This window comes from Mixophyes fleayi, chromosome 6 (genome assembly GCF_038048845.1).
Source record: "Mixophyes fleayi isolate aMixFle1 chromosome 6, aMixFle1.hap1, whole genome shotgun sequence".
In the NCBI taxonomy this organism is placed as follows: Eukaryota; Metazoa; Chordata; class Amphibia; order Anura; family Limnodynastidae; genus Mixophyes; species Mixophyes fleayi.
The window spans coordinates 138,249,771-138,265,326 of NC_134407.1; positions in this window are offsets into that span (position 1 = coordinate 138,249,771).

The following is a 15,556-nucleotide window of genomic DNA, read 5'->3' on the forward strand; positions in this document are numbered from 1 at the left end:
CAGGGGCTCAACAAGGGGAGACAAAACATGGGACTCACACAAACAAATACAAGTAATAAAATCAAGTTAAAAAATAACAACCAACCTTACCCTGCAATAGCACAACTCAACCTTGCAAAAAATGTCCCTGTCACATAACGTCAACCAAGTAAGGTAAATGTAGATTTGCATGTATATTTTTTACTTGACACCAATGTTTGTATCAGATAATTTCTTGTGGGTTTTACAAAAACACACAAACATATTTTCTAATTCATTCTCATATGTTCTCAATGTCTAGTGCTCTGCATTGTGTTCACTGCTTGGTGAAAGCAACTTCAATAGAAGGAAATATGGGTAACATTAATGGGAGCATTAAGGGTGCCTGTTCTGTTTGTGGGCCTTCAGGATGAGTCCTAATTGGTTGTAGGACAATTGTATGCAGTAAATTGATTGATGTTGAAACAGTAATAGGCTAAGACAACCTGAATCTAACCTGCTAGAAAGGGCCTAGCAGGCCCACTAAATCAGGCTAAGGCTCCTAGCCTCCAGGAGCAGATTGGGAGCTTACAATGGCCCTGGAAAAAAATCTGGAATTGGCCTCATGTGGATGGAACCAAATCAACTGCACGCAAGACCAACACAAAAGGAGGCCGGATTAGCACAATTGTCCATAGCTACATCGGTGGTAGGTGAGGCTAACGCAACATGACTTGACGAAAACTGTGCAGGTGTGGTTTCTCTAATGGGGACGTGGCTACATATAGCCAATTAAATACAAGACAATTTAATATGTCAAAGAGCTATAATCAAATACAACATCTACACCGTCTGACTAATAGTCAACATACTAGTGCATTTTGTAGAATATAGAGAATATTTCTAGATAACTATCTATATTCAACACAGACAGCATCATTATGACAGCCACCCAATACAGAGAGCATTGTTGTGACAGCTACCCAATGCAGACACATCATTGTGACAGCCACTCAATGCAGAGACCATCATTGTGATAGCCACCCAATACAGAGAGCATCCTTGTGACCACCACCCAATACAGAGAGCATTCTTGTGACCGACACCTAATACAGAGAGCATCGTTGTGACAGCCACCCAATAAAGAGACCACCATTGGGACAGCCAATAAATACAGAGAGCATTGTTGTGACAGTCACCCAATACAGTGAGCATAATTGTGACAACCAGCAAAAACAGAGAGCTTTGTTGTGACAGACACTAAATACAAAAAGAATCATTGTGACAGCCACCCAAAGAGAGAGCATCCTTATGACTGCCACCCAATGCAAAAGTCATCTTTGTGACGGCCACCTGATTCAGAGAGTGAAATGTAAATTTTATTGATACAAACTGTACATGATATTGTGTGGAATCCATATTGCTTTTATATGCACAATATATTTATACATTTTAGGGTTTGTTCACTTAGGTGTATTTTGCAAATTTTCATAACTGCTAACACTTCAAATGACCAAAGAGGAATGTATAAGATTTGTTATGTAACTATTTTTTTTTCAAGTATTCAAACATCTGAGCAGACTTCAAAATGCAAATCATCAAAAAACACAGTTAAATGACGGTTGCACCTACATATAATCTACATGGTAAAAGTGGGGAATTTTGTTGTAAGACATTATTGTACTGATCACTATGCTAATACACACGGATCATTCACACAGGGCTGGATTGGGACTAAAAATCAGCCCTGGCATTCAAAGCACATAGGCCCACCTCTGTTTCAGATAATAATAATAATAAAAATAATAAAAATAATAATAATAATAATAATAATAATAATAATAAAAATAGTAATTACAGTACTTTTTGCAAAGTTCATTGTATCGTAATCAGAGAATCTATGAAAACCTGCTGCTGTCAAACAGTAGTATGTCTGAGGAACAGTCCCTTTGCGCCTTCTGTGGCTCTCCTTTTTATGTGGAACAACAAGTACCAGCATACCCACAATAGGCTTTCAGGTATGCAGTCGTCCAGTTCCACAGCAGCTGGAGAGCTCCAGGATGTTGGGGTTACTATAGTCCTCTATGGATCAGCTGGTTGCTCTCTATTTTACCTGCCCTGCGCTGGTCTTCTATCGGTATCACCGCCATGGTCACTTTGGAAACTAAGGCAGTTATATGGTACCCCGTGAGATACAAATGTATTATGCATAGTTTGACTCTCTATTTGTAGCATAGTATCAGACAATTTATGTACAGGACCACCAGGACAGATTTGGAGCCTGGGTACAGTGAACTTTTGGGGCCCCCCTCCAAATAAGTAGGGGCTCCCATCCAGATGAGTAGGAAAGAAACGGTGTGCCGCTGCTGCGCGGCGGCACCGAAAAGGGCATGACCACATTGTGTTGGGGATGGGGAACATGGGGCGTTGATACATACATTATAATAAAACATTAAATTTATCACAAAATATATAACAATGTGTATATATAGCGGGTGCTTATGAGTTCAAGCAATTGACTTGTAGTTTAACAACAGATTGTCTTAATCCACTGTTTTCTTGTGGAAATAGTTCCTCCGTAATAGGTAATTCTGGGGTGGCAGATCGATGTCTTTAAAATGTTTTCAAGACTTTGTCAAATCCCTCCAATATTTTTCACAAACATAAACAGGAAAAACAAAAACGAAGAAACCATATAGTAGTAATCTCTCTCAATATAGATGGTGTATACTATAGCCCAAATAGGAGGAAACTTTCAGAAGCTAGGTGTATACACCTGAAAAAACACTCATAATTAGCACCACGTGTAAGATATAAAGAAGTGCAGCTTTAGATAGTGTATAACACAAAATGAGTGATTTTTTTTATAAAAGTTAGCGGGGTTAAAAAAAACCTTCCAATCTGCTTACTTTTAAAGCGTGAATAATCATTTCTCCAATGTATGTTCAACCCTGAATATCACATGAAAAATAAATGGTGAATTTACCTTGAAAAAGAACCAGTCTTGGTTTGGGATGGGATCTGCACCTTCTACCAAGTTGATAGCACGCCCCAGTTGGATACCTAGGCCCCGCGGCGCTGCTGTGGTGGTAAGAGCAGTGGCGGGCCTATGGTGTGGGAGTACGAGTAAGAGTTAAAGGGAATTTTGGGCGGTACAGTATCCAATTCACGGTCTTCACAGAGACTGCGCCTGTAGACAATTGTCAGAGTGTTTATTTGAGGATGTTGCTAACCTATCTTTCCCAGCAGATTACCCAGTTGACCAAGCCATGGGTGTTGATCGGTGGTATTCTTGTAGTGGTGGTTACCAGCCCGAACTGACTCAGGAAGGCCCGACATTACTATCAGGTTCCTCGAACGGATCTCTGGGGCTGGGTGAGTGTATTATTGACAATGTTGATGATGATTTGCTGTCTCGTCTGAATGTTATAGTGCTATCAGGATTCTGATAGTTCTGGCACATGCCCCCTTTTAAGTTAGTGGTGACGCTGCACAAATATTTTGTCCACAGCAAGGTGCGCGTAGGTCAGGTTCAACCCAAGTGCCTAGTAGGACTAGCCGGCTCACGGGATCTGAGATGCTGCATTGCAAGAATACAGACACGTATACTGGAGTTCGTGCTTCAGTGAGGGATAGGATTCTCAAGCGGCAGTACATAGACATGTGACATGTTCACCGTCACCAGGAAGGCCAAGAAAGTTGCAGCTGCAGCACTGGCATAGAGCGGTGGCGGCGAGACTGGTTTTAAACTTACAGAAAATGGTTGAGCGGAGCATATTTGTTTATGGCCTGTTACCTGGAGTCTCACCCGGGGAGTGCATGGAGGTTCTAAAGAACCTTCAAAGGATACACGGGATGTACGCATTTCTCATCTCAGCCAGGATTTCTGGCTGGCATATGAGGTGGAATTCAGGTCAGAATACGATGGCCATCCAAATCTTTTATTTGGGTTCAAGGTCATTGAGGCCTGGCTCAATGTTATGGAGGAAGGGCGGGTTTGACCCCTTCCTTGTGATCAGAGGGCATCTCCCGTGGAGAGGCAGACCTGGCATGACAGTTCAGTGAAAAAGGCAATGTTATGCCTTTAATAGGGGAAAATGTGAATGGGGTGCCGTATGCAGGTTTACACATACCTGCTCGCTCTGTAGTTGGCCCATTGTGGCCAGGGATTGTGATAAACCAGCGAGAGGGGGTGGGGCAGGAGTCTCCGCACCCGCTGGAGCTTGTTATGTCAGTTTCCCCAATAGTGTTTTGAGCCCTACTTTTGGAGGGGCAGATTTCTACGGCGGGCAGGTACAGGGTTTCTAAGTTCCTGGTTTTGTCTGGGGGTTTCACTTGCTAAACAAGGGGTCCACGTGTCTGGGGTTCGTAATTTAAAGTCTGCATTTATGTTTCTGGAGGTCTTCGCCTGAAAGGTGGGAAAGGAGGTGGCTTTAGAGTGTATGTGTTGACCCTTTCCAGAGCCCATGCTAAAAGGCATGGTGATTTTCCCAAGTGGGGTTGGTGCCTAGGAAGGTAAAAGTTTCACCTTATTCTGCATTTAGCATTCCCTCTTGGGGCGTCAGTAATTGATGCTATTCCAGAGCATTACTGCAGCGTTGCCTATCAGTTTTTTGAATTTGCACTTGACTGGGTTTGTAGTTTTGGGAACGGGGCTGTCACGGGCACTAGGAGTCTTTACCCAGGGATCACCAGGTGATAGGCTTACCAGAGCAGTATAGGTGGTAATATGGTACTCTGGTAGCAGGGTGATCACGGAACAGGAAATAGCAGATGATGAGATGCTCAGGAAAGTCTATGACTAGCAGCACTGGCAATATGGAGGTAGTAATACACGAGGAACTGTATGGACAAAGGACACGTGAAGGTAGTCAGTGGTCTGCGGTAGCAAGTTGTACCACTGCTATAGTGAGGAGGAATGTCCAACAGAAACGAGGAGGTGATGAGAGTCAGCGGTCTGCGGATAGCAAGTTGTACCGCTGTCTGAGTGAAGGAATGGAATCCAAGTGGAGATATCCGGGGAGTCAGTGGTCTGCGTTAGCAAGTTGTACCACTGCTATGTGAGAGGATACTGGAACAGGTGAAACTGTAAACAGGAGTCAGTGGTCTGCCACTAGCAAGTTGTACTACTGAATATATATGTGAGGAGGTGCACGGGGAGAGACTGCAACACAATATATACACGGGCACCTTGACTTTGATCCACAGTAATATGCACAATATAAATGTATAAATGACTGAACAATACTGCCAATATAGAAAGTCTCTTGAAGTAGTCCAGCATAAGATAACACAGTCAATGATGGCAATAGACTCAGCGGATAGCACACTCCAGAGGAGAACCAACACAGTCCAGCAAGGTATGCAATACACAGCACAGTCAATGAGAAGTATGCATACCGTGGTTCAGGAGGCAGTCAGACAGGAGTGCAGAGATACCTGAACGGCAGGAGGCCGGCAGGATGCGAAGTCCCTGGATGGGTGAAGCGGTGGTCTAGTAGGTGCAGCGCACGGGAAGGTAGACCAGCAGGGAACACAGGAAAGCGTGGAGAGCGGATCAGCAGTAGATGGATGAGTAGTGCTGAGGAGTAGCAGCAGCGGGTCTCTGCGGGAACACGGAGGTAGCCAATAGCAACCAGCAGGTGCAGTAACGATGGGACACGGGAGAGCAGAGTTGAACAGGCACTGTTGATCACGGAGAATAGCGGGTAGCAATAGTGGAGGCAGACTCAAGGAAACACGGGAGCGTTGACAAGGACTGAAGACTGAAGCGCACAGAGGCAGCGGATAGGAATCAGCCAAACAGTCACGATGAAACACAGACGGGTTGCAGGTTGAAGACTGTAGTGCACGGAGGCAGCGGATAGGAATCAGCTAGCAGTCACGATGATGAAACACAGACGAGTTGCAGGTTGAAGACTGTAGTGCACGGAGGCAGCGGATAGGAATCAGCTAGCAGTCACGATGATGAAACACAGACGAGTTGCAGGTTGAAGCCTGTAGTGCACGGAGGCAGCGGATAGGAATCAGCTGGCAGTCACAATCATGAACAGGTGAGTGGATGTGGTTGAAGCCTGTAATGCACGGAGGCAGCGGATAGGCATCAGCTAACAGTCCCAATGATACATGGTAGAGTTGAAGTGATAAGAAGACTGTAGTGCACGGAGGCAGCGGATAGGAATCAGCTCACAGTCACGATGATACAGTAGATGGTAGAAGTGGTATGGGAACCACAGTAGCAGAAGTGGTTTGGAAACCACAGAGGTAGAAGTGGTTTGGAAACCACAGGAATCAGCAGGGCTGAATGAACAAGGAAACACAGGAACACCTTCAGAGACTCATGGGGAATGAGACTCCAAGATCAGGCAATGTGGTGATGACCACAGGTGCTTAATATAGGGAGGTTGCCTGATCTGCCAATTAAGTTAAAGGAACATACACTGGAGGTATAGAAAGGGCTGCGCATGCGCAGTCCCTCAGGATGGAGGACGGCCACGGTTCCTAAATGTCCGGGAAGAAGCACTCACAGTCCGGTGAGTGACAGTACCCCCCCTTTTAAAGGTGGGCACAGAACGCCTGGAACCGGGCTTGTCCGGATTTTTGGAATAAAACTTCTTCAGAAGGGCAGGAGCATTAAGATCTTCAGCTTTGATCCATGAACGCTCCTCAGGACCAAAGCCCTTCCAATGAACGAGGAAACGGAGGACTCCTCGCGAAATTTTTGCATCCAATACCTCAGTAATCTCGAAATCCTCCTCCTGATGAACTTGAACTGGCTGCGGTGCTGAGGAAGGAGTCGAGAAACGGTTGATGATGAGAGGTTTGAGCAAGGACACATGGAAGGCATTGGAGATCCGAAGATTCTTAGGAAGAAGAAGTTTAACACATACTGGATTGATAACTTGAATGATCCTATATGGACCAATAAAACGAGGGGCGAATTTCATAGATGGAACCTTCAAACGAATATTTTTGGTAGATAACCAGACACGATCTCCAATTTTTAGTGGTGGAATAGCCCGCCTCTTCTTATCTGCGAAAGACTTATATTTGTTAGATGTCTTCTTTAAACAGGTTTTGACCTGAGACCAGATATTTTTGAAGGTCTGACAAGCAGTCTCCACAGCAGGAACTTGGGTGGGCGGGAGGGCAGGAAATTCCGGAAAAGACGGATGGTGACCGTAGACCACAAAGAATGGAGTTTTGGATGATGACTCATGGTACATGTTGTTATGGGCGAATTCAGCCCAAGGGAGCAATTCTACCCAGTTGTCTTGGTTGGCTGAAGAGAACATCCTAATAAAAGTCTCAAGATCTTGATTGACTCGTTCCGTTTGTCCGTTAGATTGCGGATGGTAAGACGATGAGAGTGCTAATCGTATGCCCAAGGTTTTACAAAGGGCCCGCCAGAATCTGGAAACGAATTGTACTCCTCTATCTGACACAATCTCAGACGGACATCCATGGATGCGGAAGATTTCTTTAATGAAATGTTCAGCCAGAGTAGACGAGGAAGGTAAACCGGACAGAGGGACGAAATGAGCCATCTTCGAAAATCTGTCTACCACTACCCAAATAGTATTGTGATTCTTACTTGGTGGCAAATCAGTAACGAAATCCATACTAATATGGGTCCAAGGCTTGGACGGAATGGGTAGTGGTCGCAGCAACCCTGCTGGAGTTCTGCGGGAGGATTTGAACTGAGAACATAAATCACAGGAAGCAATAAACTCTTTGACGTCTCTCCTCATTGAAGGCCACCAGTAACTACGAGAGAGAATCTCAAAGGTCTTATGTTCACCGGCGTGTCCAGAAAAACGAGAGGCATGGAACCACGAAAGGATTTTCCTCCTCAGAGTAGGAGGCACGAGGGTCTTCCCAAATGGTAGCATTTTGGTGGATGAAGCAGCCAGAGAAATACATTTGGGGTCTAGAATAGCATGGTTGGGAACCTCTTCTACATCAGAGGACGTCACAAAAGCTCGAGATAGAGCGTCAGCTTTCTTGTTCTTAGCAGCTGGTTTGAAGGTTATAATTAATTCAAAACGGGAAAAGAAAAGAGACCATCTTGCTTGACGAGGGTTCAAGCATTGAGCAGATTGCAAATATGACAAGTTCTTATGATCCGTGAAGATCGTCACCGGATGGCGAGCTCCTTCCAACAAGTATCTCCATTCCTCTAATGCAGCTTTGATGGCCAGCAACTCCTTGTCCCCGATAGTATAGTTTTTCTCTGCGGGCAGAAGACCCCGAGAGTAGAAGGCACAAGGATGTAATTTTTGTTGCTCCGAGCGTTGGGAGAGAATAGCTCCTAAGCCCACATTAGAGGCATCTACTTCTAGGAAGAAGGGGAGTGTCACATCAGGTTGTCGCAGAATGGGAGCAGACGAGAAGGACTCTTTGAGGATTTGAAAGGCTTGGAGAGCCTCAGATGACCATTGCTTAGTATTAGCCCCTTTCCGAGTTAAGGCCACAATGGGAGATGCAATGGATGAGAAGTCTTGAATGAAGCGTCTATAGTAATTGGCAAAACCTAAAAAACGCTGGATGGCACGAAGAGTAGTTGGCTGAGGCCAATGTAGTACAGCATTTACTTTGTCTGGATCCATCTTCAGGCCAACTCCGGAAACTATATACCCCAAGAATGGAATCTGGGGTAACTCGAATGAACATTTTTCCAATTTACAGAACAATGAGTTTTTCCGTAGTCTGGAGAGGACCTCTGCCACATGTTGGTGATGAGAAGGCAGGTCCTGTGAGAAGATCAATATGTCGTCCAGGTAGACAACGACACATACATATAATAAGTCCCGAAAGATCTCATTGATGAAACCCTGGAAAACCGCGGGGGCATTACACAGCCCGAAGGGCATTACTAAATATTCGTAATGCCCATCTCTGGTGTTAAACGCGGTCTTCCATTCGTCACCGGAACGGATTCTAATTAAATTGTAGGCACCACGAAGATCCAACTTAGTAAATATCCGAGCTCCCTTGATGCGATCAAATAGCTCAGTGATCAGCGGAATGGGATACCGATTCTTGATAGTAATGGCGTTGAGTCCACGAAAATCTATACAAGGGCGTAATGATCCATCCTTCTTTTTGACGAAGAAGAACCCAGCTCCAGCGGGAGAGGTGGAAGGTCGAATGAACCCACGCTGGAGATTCTCCTGTATGTACTCAGATGTGGCTTGAGTTTCAGGTAACGAGAGAGGATAGACCCGACCCCTGGGAGGAGTCTTGCCAGGTAGAAGGTCGATCGGACAATCCCAAGAACGATGAGGAGGAAGACGTTCAGACTGAGCTTTATCAAACACATCGGCAAATGAAGCATACTGAGGAGGGAGTCCCGGGGAGGAAGATGAGATGGAAGATTGCTGTACTTTAAGAGGAATAACTTGAGAGAGACAACGATGGTGACATTCAGGCCCCCAAGACGTAACTTGAGGGGTGCGCCAGTCAATCTGGGGAGAGTGACATTGAAGCCATGGAAGGCCTAAGACAATCGGACTTGTCGTAACAGGAAGAATTAAAAACGAAATTTCTTCATGGTGTAGTACACCAATCTGAAGGGTTACTGGAGACGTACTCTGGGTGATGAGACCATTGATGAGACGTGATCCATCTATAGCCGTCACAGTAATGGGTGTTTTTAAAGTGATCACTGGTAGGGACCATTGATTCACTAGTGATTTAGAAATGAAATTTCCTGCTGCTCCGGAATCAATCAATGCCTGTGACTCAAAGGATTTAGTAGCAAAGGAAATCGTAACATCGAAAGCGCAGACTTTAGATTTCATAGACAATGGAGAGGACTCCAGGGACCCTAACTTCACCTCTCCAGAACTAGTTAGGGCCTGGCATTTCCCGATTTCTTAGGGCAAGAACTGAGCATATGTGTGGAATCAGCACAATAGATACAGAGTCTATTCTTTACTCTTCGTTTCCTCTCTTCTAAAGATAATTTGGAACGTCCTATCTCCATGGAAATCACAGAAGGTGAAACTGGACGAAATTGAGGGTTTAAACGAAGAGGTGCTTTAGCAGAAGTTGTTTTCTCAGATTCTCTTTCACGAAATCTCATGTCTACACGATGGCAAAGAGAGATCAAATCTTCTAGTGACGAAGGAAGCTCTTGGGTAGTCAGTGCATCTTTAATTTTATCGGAGAGCCCCTGCCAGAAGGCGGCAACTAATGCTTCAGTGTTCCACTGAAGTTCAGAGGCTAAGATCCTAAATTGAATGACATACTGTCCTACTGTATGGGAGCCTTGTCGCAAACGAAGAATGCTGGAAGCAGCGGAGGTCACACGACCTGGTTCATCGAACACACTTCGGAACGTGGAAATGAATTTGGCACTATCTTGTAGAATTGGATCGTTTCTTTCCCACAGAGGGGAGGCCCAAGCCAGGGCTTGTCCAGAAAACAATGAGATAAGATAGGCCACTCTGGAACGATGGGTAGAAAAATTTTGAGGTTGGAGTTCAAAATGGACTGAACATTGGTTAAGGAAACCTCTACAAGTTTTGGGGTCCCCGTCATATTTTGACGGAGTAGGCAGGTGAAGCGTAGGAGCTGTAGACACCTGGGATGGCACTGGAGAAACGGAGGAAAGCACAGGAGCTTCAATACTAGCTGTAACAGTCTGTCCAGATGTTCCTTGGGAGGTTAACGATTGGTAACATTGAAGTAACAGCTGTTGGCGAGCATCCTGTTGCTCCACACGGCTGACCAGATGCTGCAGCATCTCTTTAGCAGTAGGTTCCGTATCTGGGTCTGTCATGGCCTGATCTTACTGTCACGGGCACTAGGAGTCTTTACCCAGGGATCACCAGGTGATAGGCTTACCAGAGCAGTATAGGTGGTAATATGGTACTCTGGTAGCAGGGTGATCACGGAACAGGAAATAGCAGATGATGAGATGCTCAGGAAAGTCTATGACTAGCAGCACTGGCAATATGGAGGTAGTAATACACGAGGAACTGTATGGACAAAGGACACGTGAAGGTAGTCAGTGGTCTGCGGTAGCAAGTTGTACCACTGCTATAGTGAGGAGGAATGTCCAACAGAAACGAGGAGGTGATGAGAGTCAGCGGTCTGCGGATAGCAAGTTGTACCGCTGTCTGAGTGAAGGAATGGAATCCAAGTGGAGATATCCGGGGAGTCAGTGGTCTGCGTTAGCAAGTTGTACCACTGCTATGTGAGAGGATACTGGAACAGGTGAAACTGTAAACAGGAGTCAGTGGTCTGCCACTAGCAAGTTGTACTACTGAATATATATGTGAGGAGGTGCACGGGGAGAGACTGCAACACAATATATACACGGGCACCTTGACTTTGATCCACAGTAATATGCACAATATAAATGTATAAATGACTGAACAATACTGCCAATATAGAAAGTCTCTTGAAGTAGTCCAGCATAAGATAACACAGTCAATGATGGCAATAGACTCAGCGGATAGCACACTCCAGAGGAGAACCAACACAGTCCAGCAAGGTATGCAATACACAGCACAGTCAATGAGAAGTATGCATACCGTGGTTCAGGAGGCAGTCAGACAGGAGTGCAGAGATACCTGAACGGCAGGAGGCCGGCAGGATGCGAAGTCCCTGGATGGGTGAAGCGGTGGTCTAGTAGGTGCAGCGCACGGGAAGGTAGACCAGCAGGGAACACAGGAAAGCGTGGAGAGCGGATCAGCAGTAGATGGATGAGTAGTGCTGAGGAGTAGCAGCAGCGGGTCTCTGCGGGAACACGGAGGTAGCCAATAGCAACCAGCAGGTGCAGTAACGATGGGACACGGGAGAGCAGAGTTGAACAGGCACTGTTGATCACGGAGAATAGCGGGTAGCAATAGTGGAGGCAGACTCAAGGAAACACGGGAGCGTTGACAAGGACTGAAGACTGAAGCGCACAGAGGCAGCGGATAGGAATCAGCCAAACAGTCACGATGAAACACAGACGGGTTGCAGGTTGAAGACTGTAGTGCACGGAGGCAGCGGATAGGAATCAGCTAGCAGTCACGATGATGAAACACAGACGAGTTGCAGGTTGAAGACTGTAGTGCACGGAGGCAGCGGATAGGAATCAGCTAGCAGTCACGATGATGAAACACAGACGAGTTGCAGGTTGAAGCCTGTAGTGCACGGAGGCAGCGGATAGGAATCAGCTGGCAGTCACAATCATGAACAGGTGAGTGGATGTGGTTGAAGCCTGTAATGCACGGAGGCAGCGGATAGGCATCAGCTAACAGTCCCAATGATACATGGTAGAGTTGAAGTGATAAGAAGACTGTAGTGCACGGAGGCAGCGGATAGGAATCAGCTCACAGTCACGATGATACAGTAGATGGTAGAAGTGGTATGGGAACCACAGTAGCAGAAGTGGTTTGGAAACCACAGAGGTAGAAGTGGTTTGGAAACCACAGGAATCAGCAGGGCTGAATGAACAAGGAAACACAGGAACACCTTCAGAGACTCATGGGGAATGAGACTCCAAGATCAGGCAATGTGGTGATGACCACAGGTGCTTAATATAGGGAGGTTGCCTGATCTGCCAATTAAGTTAAAGGAACATACACTGGAGGTATAGAAAGGGCTGCGCATGCGCAGTCCCTCAGGATGGAGGACGGCCACGGTTCCTAAATGTCCGGGAAGAAGCACTCACAGTCCGGTGAGTGACAGGGGCTTTATTGACAAAGATGGACATGGAGTTTGTGTTCCGGTGTGTCCCCTTGCACCCTGACTCCTTTCCCTTCATAGGATTTAAAATTGAGGATGGGTTCTATGTGGACAAGTGTCTTCCCATGGGCTGCGCTGTCTCTTGCTCTTTCTTGGAGTGTTTCAGTACATTTTTTAACTGGTGTGTGACAGCTGGAACGGGTCATCAAGGGGTCGCTGTCACGGAGTCTGAGTTTGGAATAGACCTCGAAGCCCAACTCTAGATATACTTACCCCCAGATAGGTGTCGAGTCTAACGGTAGAGAAGTATTCACCAGGGATCCCCGCAAGGGAATATGGACTCACCTGCTATCTAGTCACAGGTCACGGCCCTCTAAGGGGGATTAGAGTAGGGTGAGATGGAACTGTGGACTGTAGCAGGTCTGCTGAAAAATAAATGCAGAGGTTCAGGTGAACGGCAGTGAACTGAAGCGATGAGGTCTTTAGAAAGCGAACAGCTTAGAACAAGACTGATTATGAGGCACAAGGTTCTTGCAACAATACCGCTGGTCTTGATAGTGGAACAGGTAACACAGGATACCAACTGAGAAGTGGTGAACTGCAGAGAACTGATGCACTGAGATCCCTGGAAAGCAAATAGCTTGAGAACAGAACTGATGATGAGGAACAAGGTTCTTGCAATAATACCACAGGTCTTGATCATGGAACAGGTAACACAGTATACCAATTGAGAGCTGGTGAACTGTAGAGAACTGATGCACTAAGATCCCTGAAAAGTGAATATCTTGAGGACGAGACCGATGATGAGACATCAGGTTCTTGCAATAATACCACAGGTCTTGATCGTGGAACAGGTAACACAGGATACCAATATGCAGACAGGAGTCACAGAGAACAGCGTCCTAACAGGTAAGGAGACCTGAAGATCTGGCAATTTGGTAGAGAACCAGGTGCTTTAAATAGACAGAGCTAACAGGCAATTAGCCAATCAAGAGAATGCGGGAAGTTTTTAAAAGATCAGGTGTGCGCATGCTCAGTTCAGACCAGCAAGTGAATGCAGGGAGTGAGAACCAAGGGAAACAATTAAGAGCAGTGACCAAAATGCAGGTTAGCTGGTACAATGTGTGACAGTCACTCACTATTTGGACGATTTCCTGGTGAGAGGCCCAGGTCAGTCCAGGACCTGGGAAGAGGTCTTATTCTCCCTGGTTGCCCTGTTTTATTCTTTGGGGTGCCGGTTGCGCACGACAAGAAGACAAAGGGTCCCATGGATCGAACATCTTATCTGGGAATGGGGATTTACACTCAATGGGGCCTGTGTCGGTTCCCTGCGGATAAATTTGAGATTGCTGTCAAGGATCTGCACAGCACTACAGTGCCCAAAGATACGGTGGAAGGAAGCACGGTCTCTGTGGGGTTTGTTTAACCTTTCTTGTAGGGTTATACTGATGGGGAAATTTTTTGATGCAAGCTGAATAGGGTGATCGCAGGTTTCTCCTGGCATCATGGTTATATGCCTCTGTCCCAAGAGATTAGGAGAGACTTGTGGGTATGGAAACTGTTTCTCCAGGATTTCATCTGTGTCCGTGTCTGGTCAGACCTTCTGATTTTCAGTTGGGAGTTACAGGTATTCAATGATGCCGTGAGCTCAGTGGGGATTGGGGCCTACTTCACCTGTGACTGGTGCAGGTCGCCCTGGCCTGGTGATTGGGTCCGTTCCGGATGGAAGGCTAATGTGGTCCTGCTAGGACTGTTTTACATCATAATTGTAGTAGGGCTATGAGCAGCTAGATTTCAGGGTAAACTGGTTGTCTTCTGGTGTGACAACCTGGGAGTGGTGCAAGCAATTAATAAGCAGAGCGCTTCCTCTTCCCCAGTTATCAGTTTGCTCCGAAGACTGGTTTTGCACTGCCTGTCTTATTACATCTTCTTTAGTGCTCAGCGTGTGCCTGGTGTTGAAACCAGTCTGGCGAATACTCTGTCTGGGGGTAAATGGGAGAGGTTACGGATGCTTGCCCCAGAGGGGACTCTAAACGGTTCTCCCTGTCCCGCTTATGTCTGGCAGATTGTGAGGCCGGAATGAGGAGCCTGGCAGAATCCTAGTTAGCTACTACTAAAGTTATTGTTCTATTCCTTAATTCACTATCTTGCAGGGAGCGGCGGTTCAAGACAGATCATCTGGGTAAGGCAGCAGTTACACTGTCCCCTAGGCATTGTTGCTCGGTTTGCCCGGTGCAAGTAGTGCTGACTTTTCTGGACTGATGCTAAAGGACGAGTTGCCATTGCTGAGGCGTAGTGCGTAGTGATGACCCCTCCCCACTCAAACTGTATCAGTTTACAATGGTCTTTAAGTGCATGCTAGACGCCTTGTGATTGAATAGTAAGAAATTTTGCGATTTTTACCCTGATCTTCAATATCGCAGGTCGTCACTGGCGATTTGCTGCGATTTCAAACACTCCCGAATATAGCTAACTCTCCCGTGTTCAGGTTAAAAATCCTATAGACAACACGCTGCTTGCTAGCAGTAAAACACATCACTGTTATACTGTCTGTCTATACAGCCGCAGGTCCTCGTGGCTGTATAGTTTGAAATAAAAATGCGTGGGGTCCCCCTGTCCAGCCACTATTAACCCTAGTGTTGCCAGCCTACTGCTAGTTGCATGAAAATCGGGGGAAAATTTGCGTGGGGTCCCCCCGATTTTCACATAAGCAGCACTAGTCAAACCAGCCATGGGTGGGTGGCACTATAGCAGGGGGACATGCGGCAGGGGTTCCCCTGCCATAATGACAACAAACCCCAGGCTGTTCAGCGCTGGGCAGGATTCCCTAGGGAGTGGAGGACGCAGAAAAAAACGAGCGGGCCCCCACTCTAGGAATAACCAGCCCAGTGCTGAAAGCACTGAGGCTCTTCCT